This window comes from Vombatus ursinus, unplaced genomic scaffold (genome assembly GCF_900497805.2).
Source record: "Vombatus ursinus unplaced genomic scaffold, bare-nosed wombat genome assembly UNPS02012179.1, whole genome shotgun sequence".
Taxonomy (NCBI): Eukaryota; Metazoa; Chordata; class Mammalia; order Diprotodontia; family Vombatidae; genus Vombatus; species Vombatus ursinus.
Genome location: NW_020951957.1, coordinates 6474865 through 6489759, shown reverse-complemented (window position 1 = coordinate 6489759; position 14895 = coordinate 6474865). Strand labels below are relative to the sequence as shown.

Below are 14895 nucleotides of genomic sequence, written 5' to 3'. Positions count from 1 at the left end.
AACCTACCAGAATTTCACTTTAAATCCACATTCACTGGCTACTCCATCTTCTTTTGAATATTTTGTAATTTTATAGCATATTGAAATGTCCTGAGACCATGGCTTAATGGAGTTAGACAATTTCTTTTCTGTTAGATATACATTACGGAATTTCACATACTGTATTTGAAATACTCTTAGTATAAGATGAATAAGTAAATAAGAGCTCAGGACTGAATTTATGAATTCATTAATTCTGAGAACTCATTCACAAGTGAGAAAACTCCCTCTATAATGCTGGTTGCTTCTCTATAACTTATCTTCTTAGAGATTTGAAATTATATGTGATAATTAGAGCACAATGCATAATGAAACGTGAATTCCTTTAGATTGACTGTGAGCTTACTGCTCTCCTAGACATTAGAAACCAATTCCAACTTCCCTTTTCCCAATATTAGGACCAGTCAGAACCCATTAATTCAAAGAAATTCACACTCTGAGTTCTTCCCTTAGGCAGTCAAGGGAATAAAGTCATTGTTCCTTCTGAGTATTCAACTCACATTTCTTGTTGAACTTGTTCAGCTCATGTAGACATAAATTTTGGACTCAAATTCTCAACTCATGCTTCTTTGCAAACTAGAACTTGAGGTAATGGTGTTGTTCGTGGCTTATATCTTCACTGACAAGACTTCAGACTTACTTGTTCCCAGGTAACTCATCATGGAACATGGCTAGTGAAATGAAAGCAGTACTCAGCAATGAATTGTAAATGAACAATGATTCTGTTTACTAAGGGGTAGAGAGGCAGAGTGAGAATGAAGAGGCATTATAGAAAGAAAGGGCTTAGAGGTCATCTAGGCCAATACCACCTTTTACTGAACAAGAAGCTAAGGTGCAGAGAAGAGAAGGGATATGCCTGAGGTTATTAAATAACAAATCAGACTCTTGAACTCTTGTCTCTTCATTCTAAATCCACTGTCCATGATATCACTTAGCTGATAAACAAACCTGTGTATTCCCTATTGAGTGTCATCCTCTTAGCTACTCTATTTGCTCCCAAAGCAGGTTTATCTGATTTCTCTTGGTGTAGGGTTTATTGGGGATCTCCTTGGTCCTTTATGTCCATATTTGCTTATCTAAATCAAAGTCTCTTGAGAATAATCTAGTGGGAAGTACACTATCATCTTTTTTTTTTCCTGAATACAATATAGAGCCAAGACTGGTACTACCACTGAGATGTTGTGTCACCTTGAACAAATTGCTTCATTTCTCTGGATCTCCATTCGTCTCCTTGCTTCCAGTCTCTTTCCTGTGCAATTTATCTTCCACCCTGGATATCCTGAAATACATACCCATGTCTGTCCAATTCTGGGTGAATCAAAGCATCAAAGTAAACATTAAAAGAATTGATAATAGCAAGATCAAATCAAATAATTAAGTGTAACTTGTAGAAGGGAGCCTGGAAGGCAGTAACATTAGAGAGTCTGTTTTTTTTCCACATGCTTTTATAGTGCTTTCATGCAAGCAATAATTCCAAACAACATGTTAACATTCTTTTTCATGGAGCAATACTGTGACAGTGTCAAAACATGTCACCTAATACAGAAATAGAATCTCTAGTCATCCATTTACTTGTTCAGACAGAAAGAACAAAAATATTACTGCTCCATGATAACTGACCTTTACTGACCTTTCCAGTTCTCTGGACCTAATGCTCATCTCTCTTCTCATGCTTGCATGTTCCCTTTTTGTCATATTACAAGAAATAGTTTTGTTCACCAGAAAAACTATATATATATATATATATATATATATACACACACACACACACACACACACACATACACATACATACACATATATATTGTGTATATATATATGTACATACACACACATATATATATATATATACACACACATATATATATATGTGCAAAGTGGACTGTGAGGAGAGTAACTATGCAAACCTCTTATTTCCATTGCTTCTTAAAATCCACAGTTTTCTAATAAGGGATTCCCTGTTTTCTTTTCTTTTTCTTTTTTTAAAATTAGATATAACTTTCTCCTGCTCTTCTCTGTTTCCCTAAAGTGAGAGAAATCACTAACATCCTTAATGGGGCTTCATCTTTATTTCTCCCTTCAGAAATGTCATTCCACTTCTGTGGAGCTGATCAGCATCCATCACAAATTTCCTTTCAAGCTGAAAAATATGCATAGCGAGTTTTGAATTTGGGGAACTTTTCTATTATTATTAAGTTTCGTCAATTGTCAGCATCCGTATTTCATTCTGATGATGAATAGAGGCATTACATTTCAGCATTAAAATGTAGTTAGGATTGTAATGAGCATCATTAGGAACCATAATGGGAATCAGCGCTGGATCTCATTTAAATCTGGGTGGGTTGCTTTTTTCTTTATAAGTTTATTTGTTTTTTATATTAATTTATTTTTTCTTGATGCTATCATGTAGGTGGGAATATAGAAACATTATATTTCTTATTTTTAAAATGTCAGACCATATTCTTCTTTGCAAAAATATTCCATGACTCAAATTCTACCTCACTTGTCAAGTCCTTGATTCACTGTTCTTTTGGTGCATATAGTAACAATCCATCTAAACATATTCTGTGCTTCTAAATCCTATCCTAAAATTCAACTCTAATGCCTTACCAAACATACTTTTTAAATGAACTTCAGTTTTCCTGGCACATAAATCTGATTATCTTCAGTTATCTACAACAGAAATGAAAAGCCACCTGCCTTGAGGGTAGGCCCAAACTGGCAGCATTAGCAAATGGGAGGTTTTTGTACCCTTAGAGTGGCCAGTACTTCTTTGTTTGCAGAAATATGCACCTTTTGATATTTCTCAATCTATTGGATCACAGATATGGGGGCTCTCTGAATTTACCTAAAATGTGAGCTATATCTAGTTACTAATTAAATATAGATTAAAATCCATGGTCTCAAGCTTTTAATTTTGAAGTTTTATTAAAATCTTGTCAGTGCACTTTAAATTTTCCTTAAGCCATTTAAAAAAAAAAAAGAAGCCAATCTGTAAAAGAAAAATGACTTCTCCATTTCCTATCTTTCTGCCCACACTGGAGAACCTTCCCACATGTGTCTCTTGGAAAACGATTTTTTTTCATTTCCTTAAGATGTGCACAGTATGTCATATAAATGTCAAATTGATCAGAAAGATTCATGAAGGAGGTGGAAAGTTAGGAATACTTTTTGGTGTCAGCCATCTCTTTGACTCATCACCCTTACAAGAATTCATTAAAGTTCTCAAAGACATATATTGAATATTCTATGTATAAATCTCAGATCTCAGGAAACTAGATTTCAATGTCAAGGGGTAGAAGATGGCAATTGCCAAATAAGTTATCAGACCACATCTACATTCCCAGCTCAGCTGCTGTCCTGGAGATAGGTCAGGGAAAACTAAAGTCTGAGTCAGTTTCAAATGTAAATTACACACAAAAGTAAAAAATGGCTAAGAGATCTCAGCAATAAAAGTGAAGGACCTTCCCACTTACAATCTTGAATTGGTTCAAGAATCAAGCTAACATTTTGAGATGAGAGAGTTTTGAGATGAGAGACAGAGTAAGAGACAGAGATAGAGAGACAGAGAAGAAAGCAAGCTTTGCAGATTTTCAGCTTGACCCATTCTTTTTTTTTCTGTTTCTGCACACAAATGGCACTTACCAGGTAAGCAAACTTTACTGAAAACCTGTAACTAACCATAAAAAATAAATAGCACTTAAAAAAAATACCTCACCAATGGTAATTTGGGAATTACTATGATTTTCGAAGGACTTTAATAGTTATCATCTCTGGCATTTCAATGGAATGTTCTCCTAACTATAGTGATCAGAAAAAAATGTGCCTCACTAAAAATATCCATGCACTGTTAACTAGCACATTTAGAAGAAGCCTGAGTAAAAGAATTTTAGATGTGGTAAAGTCGATCTCTGTGTTTAAAATTGAGTCTACTAATCTTTGAACTACAATTGGTATTTGCTTGCCACAGGCTGACTTGAGTCTTTATTTTCTCAGAGTGTAACAGCTATGCATAATTCCATTTTCCAAGAGACTGACCAACATTACCCCACTATTGCCATCCTCTCTAATATCTATCAACACTGAACAATGCAGCAAGTGCACATCTTAGGAACAATGGTTTCAGTTCCTGTTTGAATCAATGCTTTCTTTTTAGATCGTCTTAAACATCCAGCATGTGACACATCCACAGGTGATATTAACCATCAAGGAAAGAAGCCCACTTTGGTTATTTTTATGCATGTATTCTCAGGGTTCATTATTCTAAGTATGGAGATTTTTCACTGAATGCTTGATGCATCGATTAGGAAAGTAGGATGCAATAAAAATTGTGGATACAAAGCTGAAATAATCCAAGAAGCTGTTGCTTTATTCTGTGTATGTGTGTGTTAGAAACAATTCTACATTTTCACTAACTTAAAAGGGAGGGAGAGTAGTCTTCTAATTTATTTAATGCCAATTTGAGACTCCATTGTAGTGTGGATACAGGATCAGCCTTGAAGTCAGGAAGAAGTCTGACATATTCTAGTTGTGTTACTATACATAAGTCACTTAGCTTTTTGCTCCCCTAGACAATGCTATGAGAGAGGAAAGGTTATTAATTTAAAAGAGCATAGGATGTGGAATCACATAACCTTGATGCTAATCCCAAACCTATCACTTGCTATCTGTGTGAACTTGAACAAGTAACTTACAGTTTTCTCATCATGAAAGGAGGGGGTTGGCATAGGTGACCTCTAAGGTATCTTCCTGTTATATGACATATATGACATCATCCTATGACTGAAACACAAAAAATTTGCAGATCTGTGTCAGTAGAGGGAATTTCCATAATGGAAGTCCCCTACACTTATACAATCACAACTCCAGAGTCATAGTAAATTAGCATCAATATTCTCCTAATGATGTATGGCTCTGAGCCATGGAACACTGAACTCTGAAAAGAAAAGAAAAAGAAGTTGAGGATAACTTGAAATGTAAGAGCTCACAATGAGTATGAGCAAGGTCGCAACCCATTATAAACAAGAGACTAGAAGGGAGAATTAGAGGAAAGATATCATTCAAGTAATTGACGAGAGAAAAAAAGTTGGACCAGTAATGTAGACAGAATGAGAGATGACTTATGGATACCCTATGTGGTTCTTTGACAATCAAGAGAACCCAGAGAAGGTCTTCAGAATTTTGGGAAGATCTCCTTAAGTAACTTATAGGAGGATGTGAGTAAGTGTCTCAAGTATGGATAGACCTAGATGGGCTGTGTTCTGTCTCTTTAAAGAGAATTCCAGCATCAGTAAGATCATCAATACGTTGGAGTATCAATATATTCATTACCTCTACCCTTTTGGGTAGTTAAGCTATAATTTTAATTAAATTTATTTTTCTCATGATATTGGTATTTCTCTTGAATCATGAAACTATGGCCTCTGTGTTTCTCATATTCATGATATGGTTCTCTGCCCCAAACTGGTTCTGTGTTATACTGTCAATATAAAAATAAAATAGAAAAAAGAAAAAGAAAAAGCGAGATCAAATCCCACAAGTCCCCTAATTACAAATATAATGAAAACATTATGGAAAATATAGGGAGAATAAATTTGTTTTGCCACATAGATTCTCAATTGTGGTGTTATAATAGCTAGCATTTATGTAGCCATATAAGGCTTACATATTATTTTCTGTGTGAAGTAGGTGTCATTATTCTATAGATGAGGAAAGTGGAGGTGAAAAAAGTTTGCCTTGAATTACACAAATTGTAATTGTTTGAGGTAAACCTTAGTTTGAATTAAAATGTTCCTGACTCCAAGTGCAGTGTCTTATCGACTTACTCCTCAGCTGAGGTCTGAGGCATTCATAAAAACAGCAGTACTGGGGGAGGAAGAGGTAGGATGGCAGAAGGTGGAAGAGGAATCAGGTAGTAGATAATCCAGTTTCATGGCATGAGTAGGAATGTATTGTTGTTAGAGAAAAATTGATGGGGCCAGAGGACATCATGTATAGGGCCATGTATAGGCTACACAGCTTAATTTCTAGGTTCTCTTTGAAATCTCACAAAATCTGTTACCACCTTATCCCACAACGATTGATATAAGCCTCTCCTTTCCTCTTACACCTCTATATTCCAACACATGGGACACTAATTAAGCCTAGGATTTTATGCTTTGCATAATATGGTAAAATTTCTTCCTATTCACTCCTCTGCAGCTCTGAAAACACTGAGAATGAATCATTGGTTATTTTTATATTGGTAAAAGGAAGAGTTGCATTGAGAACGTTTTTTTTAGGTGATTATTGAAAAGCATGCTTACTTTAACAGTACTGCAGTATCATCATTGTAAACTGCAAATCCTCCAAAGCTCATCTTTACAGAGTTCTTGCCTACGTCTCTGTAAATGAGCACATCTTTATGCAGTAGGTGCTTAATAAACATTTATTGAGCTAAACTGAAATCTTCCACAGAGGATCAACCAATGCATTTGGAAGATTTTCACTTTTTTTTTCAATATTTCAGGCTGCCAAAGTAGCACTCAAAATGTTTATCTCAGTTCACATGGCATCTTTTATACCATTTCTTGTACACAAATAAGAATTGGTAAAAATGTTGCATCCTGAGCTGAAAAATATAGTAATAATTTCATACAGCACCTACTATGTTCTAGGCATAGTGCTAAGTGCTTTACAATTATTATCTCATTTGATCCTCACCACAAACCTGGAGTGGGGGTGGAGATAGGTACTCTTATTATCCCTATTTTACAGTTTAGGAAACTGAGGCAGACCAAGATTCAGTGACTTACCCATAGCTAGCTAGCAAGACATAGCTAGTTAGCAAGACATAGCTAGTAAGAGTCTGAGGTCATATTGGAATTCAGACCGCCTGACTCTAGATCTAGCATTTATCCTCTGTGCCACCTAGGTTCCCATTGAAATTTAGGGGATCTATGGGGCAGTTCAAATCTGGCCTCAGACCAAACACTTGTCACTTACTAGCTATGTGGCCCTGGGCAAGTCACTTAACCCCAACTGCCTAAAAAAAAAAAAATTAGGGGATCCAACTGGCCAGTTCCAGTTGGGAAGCTCAGTTCTTCCTTCCTTCCTTCTTTCTTTCCTTCCTTCCCTCCCTCCTTCTCTTCCTTTCTCCTCTCCCTCCCTTTACTACCTCTCTCCACATAGGGAATCATACCCTTACCAAAGGGTGCTTTGCCTAAAGGAATATAAATTTTGATTGCTGAAACCTCGCAAGATATCTTGGAGTTTACTGGCTAGATTTCTTTTAAAGACCATGCCTTAAACCCAAATCACTCTGGCTGTCACAGATTGGCCAACAATAGGTCGCAACCCAAGTCTCACTTGGTTATTGTTTGTTTGGGCTCTGATGGCTCTGAGTGAGTGTAAATAGCAATTGTTTGTTTTGGCTAGAACCCCTGAGGACCTTCCCCTCCTGGATTGATTTTTTTTTTGACTAGGTAAAACAGGCCATTCTTTGCTTCATTTCTTACGTGGCCTTAATCACTGAATAGGCACTGCCTCAGTCAAACTGATACCTGGGAAAGACCTTAGTTTAAAAAGGCCAAGGCCTCCCACTGCATCCGGGGCCATCTGCAGTCATCCTGATCTATATCTTGCCACTGGACCCAGATGATTATGGAGGAGAGAGGGAGGCTGGTGACTTTGCATAGCCCTCCATCACTTAAATCCAATTCACTTGCAAGTCGTGACATCTCCTTCCTGATGTCATGGTCCTCTTTGAGAACAAAGGACAAACAGCAACCACAATTTGATATTTCAGTTTGTCAGTCGATAAGTTCCTCCTCTATGCCACACACTGTGTGAAGCACTGGGGATACAAAAAGAGGCAAAAGCCAGTCCCTAACCTCAAGGAACTCATAATCTAATAGGGAACACAACAAGTAAGCAAATATGTCTAAACTATATACAGGAAAATTAGAAATAATCAAAAAAAGGAAGGCACTAGAATTAAATGTAGTTGGGAAAGACTTCCTTTAGAAGATGGGATTTTAGCTGGCACTTGAAGAAAGACAGAGAAGCCAATAGGTACAGCTGAGGAGGGAGATATTCTAGGCATGCAGGACAACCAGAGAAAATGCCTGGAGCCAAGAGATGGAATGTCTTATTGAAAGAACACCAAGGAGGTCAGTATCACTCTATTTGTTGAACAAACTATTAAAAACATCAACAGTTAAACTGGGGCAGCTAGGTGGCACAGTGGATAGAGCACTGGCCCTGAAGTCAGGAGGACCTGATTTTAAATCTGGTCTCAGACCAAACACTTGACACTTACTAGCTGTGTGACCCTGGGCAAGTCACTTAATCCCAATTGCCTAAAAAAATATACTAATAATAATAAAATAAATTAAGATTTGTTAATAACTTAAAAAATCTTGTATTCTTAGCATTTTGTCTCCTTTTCTTTTTTTATTGTGAAATTAAAAACAAACATTTCAATATACAAGGAAGAAGATTTCATAAAAAGTTGAACTAATGCAAATATGATGAACTACCTGTGGATCTCGGATTGAACAAAATAATAATAAAATTGCTTCGTGTCTTCTTTTACACTTCTCATTTTTCCCTCTGCTTATTTTTAACATTTTGTTGATGATTTGGGGCAAAATTTTCACAACCTCCTAACCTAGTACCATCCCCTTTCCAGATAGAAGCCTCTTTTATAATAATTATGATAATGATGATGATAAAAATGATGATAGCTAGCATTTGCAAAGCACTTAATGATTTGTGAAATACTTAACATAAGTTATTGGGTCTTCACAGTAACCCTTCGAGGTATATGCTACTATTATCCCCATTTTATAGATGAGGAAACTGAGACTGAGAGAATTTAAATGACTTGTCCAGGGTCACATAGATAAAAATGATATGAGGCAGAATTGAAACTGAGTCTTCTGGCTTCAAGTCCATTCCTTTATCCACTATACCACTTAAACCAAATTGACTCTGGATCTCATAGATTGGACAATAGGTCCCTGCCCAAGGACCACTTAATATTTTTGTTTTTTTTGGGGGGGCCCTCCCAGCTCAGTGAATGTAAATAGTAACTGTTTCTCTTTTGGCCAGTAATCCTGAGGATCTTCCCCTCCCAATTTGATTTTTTTTTTTAAATTAAAGTGGCCATACCCAGACTCACTTCTTAAAGAGGCCTATTCACTGAATGGGCTTTGCCTCACTCAAAGTGAGAACCTGAAAAGACATTAGCTTATAAGAGCCAAGGTCTCCCACTGCATCCTAGGCCATCTCCAGTCATCCTAATCAATATCTGGCCACTGGACCCAGGTGGATCTGGAGGAGAAAGTGAGACTGGTGACTTTGCACAGCCCTCTCTCACTCAAATCAAAGTTAACTGCAGGTCATGTCATCATCTTCCTGATGTCATGGTCCTTTTTGAGAAAGAAGGACAAACCACAACCACAGGCCTTAAATATTGATAATAAAGACTTAAACTCAAGAAGAACAAAAAAATGAAAATATTGGCTATTTCTTAGAATTAATATTTAGCCTGTTGCCTTCTTGCCAAAATGTGGAAGATAGATTTTCAAAGCATATCTATCACCTCCCTGCCAAGAGGTAGGAGATATGCTTTCAAAGTATTGTCCACTTCCCACTATTTTGTCACAATAGAGACGCCAATGCAGTGTGTGGGGCAGCAGAAGATTAAGGGTCATTTTTATGTATAACTATTTCATAGGTCACTATACCCTACCAATGCACTCCTAAAATCAGTACCTAATGACCAGCTTTTTTGTTGATAAAAATTCTCTATACCTAGCTAAACTGCTTCTCAGATAACATATTCAGTCTCCCCCTGGAGTGCAATTTGAAGTCTTTCGAGCTTGGTAGAACCGACCACAAATTTTGCTATCTTGTCTTAGCATTTAAGAACTCAGGATCCCCACAATATCATGAGAAAAAATTGGGATTAAGACTTTAGAGAAGGGATCTCTCTCTCTCTCTCTCTCTCTCTCTCTCTCTCTCTCTCTCTCTCTGTATATATATATATACACATATATATGTATATATATACATATACATGTACATGTAGTCAAAAATCTGTGTTGGAAAATCAATTATGATTTAGGCCCAAATTGTACCTATATCTCTTCTTCCCTCTTTCTTCTAGGAAAATAATTTCCCTTATAAGGGGATTCTCCTATTAAGAAGGCTTACAAGCAATGTTAGAACTAGACTAGCTTAGATGTTTAAGTTCACTATTTACTGTGCTTAGTCTCATATTTCTCTGAATAACTTCTGGTTATCTATCACCCTTGGGAGTATGATGGCTCAATTTAGTGAATCATTCCTACCCAAGATTCTTGTTACATCTTATTCTGTCATGGAGGAAGTAGACCTGGCCACTGTGATAATTCATATTTATGCCACACATGTTATCTATATGAAGCATCTTCTACATTTGGAGTGGAAGAACAAATATTACTGGCCTTTTTTCTGCTTAAAAATATTCCAGTCTTTTTGTTGTTACCCTGACTTCCTTCTGGGAATTTTAACCAACTAGAAAATGAAATTGCAAGCTACCTGGAAAGTTCTCAGAATAATATGCAATGATTCTGATTAACAAGAAATCTCTGTCTTGTTCTTTTATCCCTCTACACTAGTAGAAAACATAAATATATCAAAATGACCTTTAGAAATAATCATTATAATGAAACCAACCTGAATTCCTTTTAAAAACATGTCTCAGATTTCAGGAAAGTGATCGAATTAATTTACCTATGGCATTCTGCCCAACTGCTTTCCCCTCAAGTGCTTAACTAGAAATAGGGTCAACTCTGATGTTAGACAATTTGGTGTTCGTTGGTTCAGAAATCAGGGCCTCTTAAAATATTGACATATGCATTAATTCATGTAACATATGAAAGTATTGAATTGCATATAAGCCCGTCATTAAAAGATTTGCTTTTTTAAAAAAAATTTTAATAATTACCATGAGAATGTGGAAATACCAAGTACTATTGGAGAAACTCGATTTTTACATGTGTTCTTGTCACTTGGACAGGGGAAATGGAGCAACAGGAAAAGAGGCGTTTTATATAGCCAAAGAATCATCGATCATTGGAGCGGAAAGAAACTTGAAGGGGAAACTCAAGTCCAAGGTCCTCCAATAAAACAATCCAATTCCACAAGCATATATTTGCTGAAATAAGTACTTGCTAAGTGCAAAGCACTATGAGAGTACTGGGGACAAAGACAAAACAAAAATATTCCCTGGCCCCAAGGAGCATATGTCCTATCTAATTTGAAGAAGGGGAGAGGACTGACAACTTTGGAGATGAGAAAATACTTCCCCACCAATTGCACATTTTGAGGTAGGTCCTAAAGCAATTTAAGGACTCTAAGAAGCATAAGTGAAAAGAAAATATTTTTCTCTGCTTGTGGGACAGCATTTGCAAAGCCAAGAAAAGCAAGAGATAAACTGCTGGGTACGCAAAACAGCAAGTAAGAGAGTCTGGCTGGAGCATCAAGTGAATAAGGGGAAAATACTCTGAAATGTCTAAAAAAGTTATATTGGAGCCAAAATCATCGATGCTAAGATGAGAAATCAGTACTTTCTTTATCTTAAGAGTGATAGGGAGGTACTAGAGATTCATAAATTGGAGAATGAAAATGTCAGACTTGTGCTTTGAGAAGCACTTCCTAACCTTTTTTTCAATTGCCTTTCTAACTCCAAAGCCCAGCACTAAACAGTACATTCCATACATACTCTGCTCAGCTCATGTTTCAATAGAACTAATACTTCCTAATTCCTAGAACTTACACATCTCTCAATGAAGCCCCAGATTGCTAGCTTTTGGGATTGTTATATCAATCTTTTCTCTGAAATATCTTTGCATGTAATGTGAAGTCCACACTAACCCCGACCCCCAATAAATACCAAACTTCCTTCCTCACTTTATTTTGACAATTTAATTTGTTACTTGGGAAATGGGATGGAAGAGCAAACATTCTTTTCTTTTTTGCTTTTTGGTGAGGCAATAAGGATTAAGTGACTTGCCCAGGGTCACACAGCTATTAAGTGTCAAGTGTCTGAAGCTGGATTTGTACTCAGGTCCTCCTGACTACAAGGCCAGAGCTCTATCCAATGTGCTACATAGCTGCCCCCATGAGCAAACAGTCTTTAAGAAACAAACATTATTATTTTGAAACCCAGAACAATACATGCATTAAACATATATGTCACTTAGTAAATGTTTGTGGAATGCATGAAAAACTAGGCCTAGAAATAGCTAACCATAGGTCAATAGTTTTGAAATTCAATGCACATATTTCTAGGTTAAGAGTAAATATCATTTAAAATGATGCAGGAGGGGGCAGCTAGGTGGCACAGTGGATAGAGCACCGGCCCTGAATTCATGGAGGACCTGAGTTCAAATCCAGCCTATAACACTCACTAGCTGTGTGACACTGGGCAAATCACTTAACACCACTGCCTAGCTAAAAAAAAATTGATGCAAGATATAACGAAGCAAATAGGGATTAAAAGTGAAAAGAGTCAATGGATTTGAAGCAAGGTGCGCTGCTATAGAACATGAGATCCTTTTCTTTCCCCATTATCCTTACCTCATAAATTTTCTTTCCTTTGCCTAAATATGCAATCTTTTGGTGTAGCTATTAGGGCTGGATTTACCCAGTCTCCAGGAGCAAGTTTTAGAAGAGGAACTTCATCTGAAGCTTTGGAGGTAATGGCAGAGATTTTTCCTTGTCGTTACCATTAAAACATTAGTGTGTATCACACACTTCATCATTATCTGATAAAGAGAATAATGATCTTGGTCATAAGGTGGAAATTCTTCTAATCCTCTCATATAATTCCATCAATAGGGATGCTAAGGTTATATAGATTGAGAAGTGATTTAAATTAAAAAATACCCTTGGGTTTGTAGTTTGTGACTTTTGGTTAGTCATATAAATATTTCTTACTAAGCTCTCTAACTAAAAATAAGGGGAGAAAAACTTAATTATGGGCACAGAATCAAGGTGAATACTTCCCAAAGAACTTGCTAAGTTGAAGGATGGCCCATAAAAGAGATATAACCATTTCCCAGTGCCTCATTTTTGTTTTTTTGTTTTTGTTTTTTTTGTTTGTTTGTTTGTTTGTTTTCTAGAAGCACAGAATTTAAACTTATAGACACCTAAATGAATACAGCTCTATCCTCCTTTCAGCCACAGATTCTTGGAAAACATGAATTGCCTCATCCATAAAATGAGGGGAGAAGGACATGATTGGTAAGTCCCTTCTACTTTTATCACTCTATCATCAATGTGTTCCTAAACTATGTTTAACTTTTCATTAGTTCATGCAATAGATCTTTCCATGTCTCTCTGAATTACTTACTTATATAATAAACATTCACATCTGCTAATGATTTCTACATTTGCAATAATAAAAAGAATTTTTAAAAAAACGTTCATGACATGCAGATGTGCCAGTGGTGTGGCAAGAAAAAATGATACATGGATCATTTGAGTTCTAATGGTATCATCATCATCATCATCATCGTCATCATTATAATAATAATAATACATAGCTATCATTTCTTCAAAAGAAGATCAAGGATAAATTTGTCAAATGGGAGGACCTCTTCACTGTCAGCAAGCTTTGGTGCACATACAATGAGAAAAGCTTGGTTAAATTTGTCTTCCAAAGACTCTGAGTGACTTGAAGCTGGATTACTTAGATTTCTACCTTATTAATTGGCCTAGAGGATTTAAGCCTGGGAAGGCTTTCCCCACAACTGGGCAATGTGATTCCCAGTAACACAAGATTTTTGGATGCATGGATGGACAAAAAAAAATTGTTAGATACATTGGAATCTGGTGCATTGGTACATTGGTAGAAGCCACTGGAATCTTCAACTTCAAACACCTCCAGATTGAGAAGATTTTGACCAAGATGGGTCTAAAGCAGAAGTAGGCAGTTAACCAGATAGAGTGCCATTCATATCTTACCCAGGAAAAGTTGATCAAGTATTGCCAGTCTAAAGACATTGAAGTGATAGACAACAGTCCCCTTGGTTCTCTAGATTGGCCATGGGCCAATCCAAAGGACCCTTTTTCTTGAATGACCATAGAATCCAAGCACCAAAAAACAAAACAAAAAACAAACAAAAAAATAACACAGCACAGATTCTGATTAGGTTCCACATCCAGAGAAAAGTAGCTATGATCCTTAAGTCAGTTACTCTATCACAGATGGCTGAGAACTTTAAAGTGTTTGATTTTGAGTTGACTGATGAGAAGACGCAGACTATACTCAGTTTCAACTGTGACTGTACAGTCTGTGCCTTGGTCAATGGTGCTTCTCACAAAGATTACCCCTTTGACGTCTCATTTTGAAATTCTGGGTAGCTGCTACCCAGTATCCAGATGACAGTCTCCTGATGCTTCCAGTGAAACTGACTTGTCCTGACAAGAATGTATCATTCTTCTGTACTGCATTGATCAACTTTGGCCTCTACTTCTAAGAACTGGATCAACCAATGAATATCACTGTTGGGTCTCAGCTGGATCGAGTAATTCCTGGTTTTCTGGACCCTCCTTTCTGCCCAGATAGGCCAGGATGACTACCCTTCCCCTAATGGACCCTGAAAACAAGAATTGTTCCACCAACAAATGGTTTCCTTTCTTTTAGTAAGAAGTAGATTTCATCTGCTTGACATTGTAAACTCTAACTTCTGGTTTTAAATTTTAAAAAAATCTTTCATGTAAAAAAATATAATAACACATTTACAAAGTTAACAAACATCCAAAATTTGTCATTGGTTTGAAGCAAGATTTTCGCCTACCAGTTTTGTTTTGTTTTGTTTT

General features: G+C 36.6%; 1 pseudogene; it reads left to right on the top strand.

The window, feature by feature from the left end:
• The first annotated feature begins 12677 nt into the window (after window positions 1-12677).
• On the top strand, window positions 12678-14424 carry LOC114039700 (annotated as a pseudogene).
• Window positions 14425-14895: the final 471 nt, after the last annotated feature.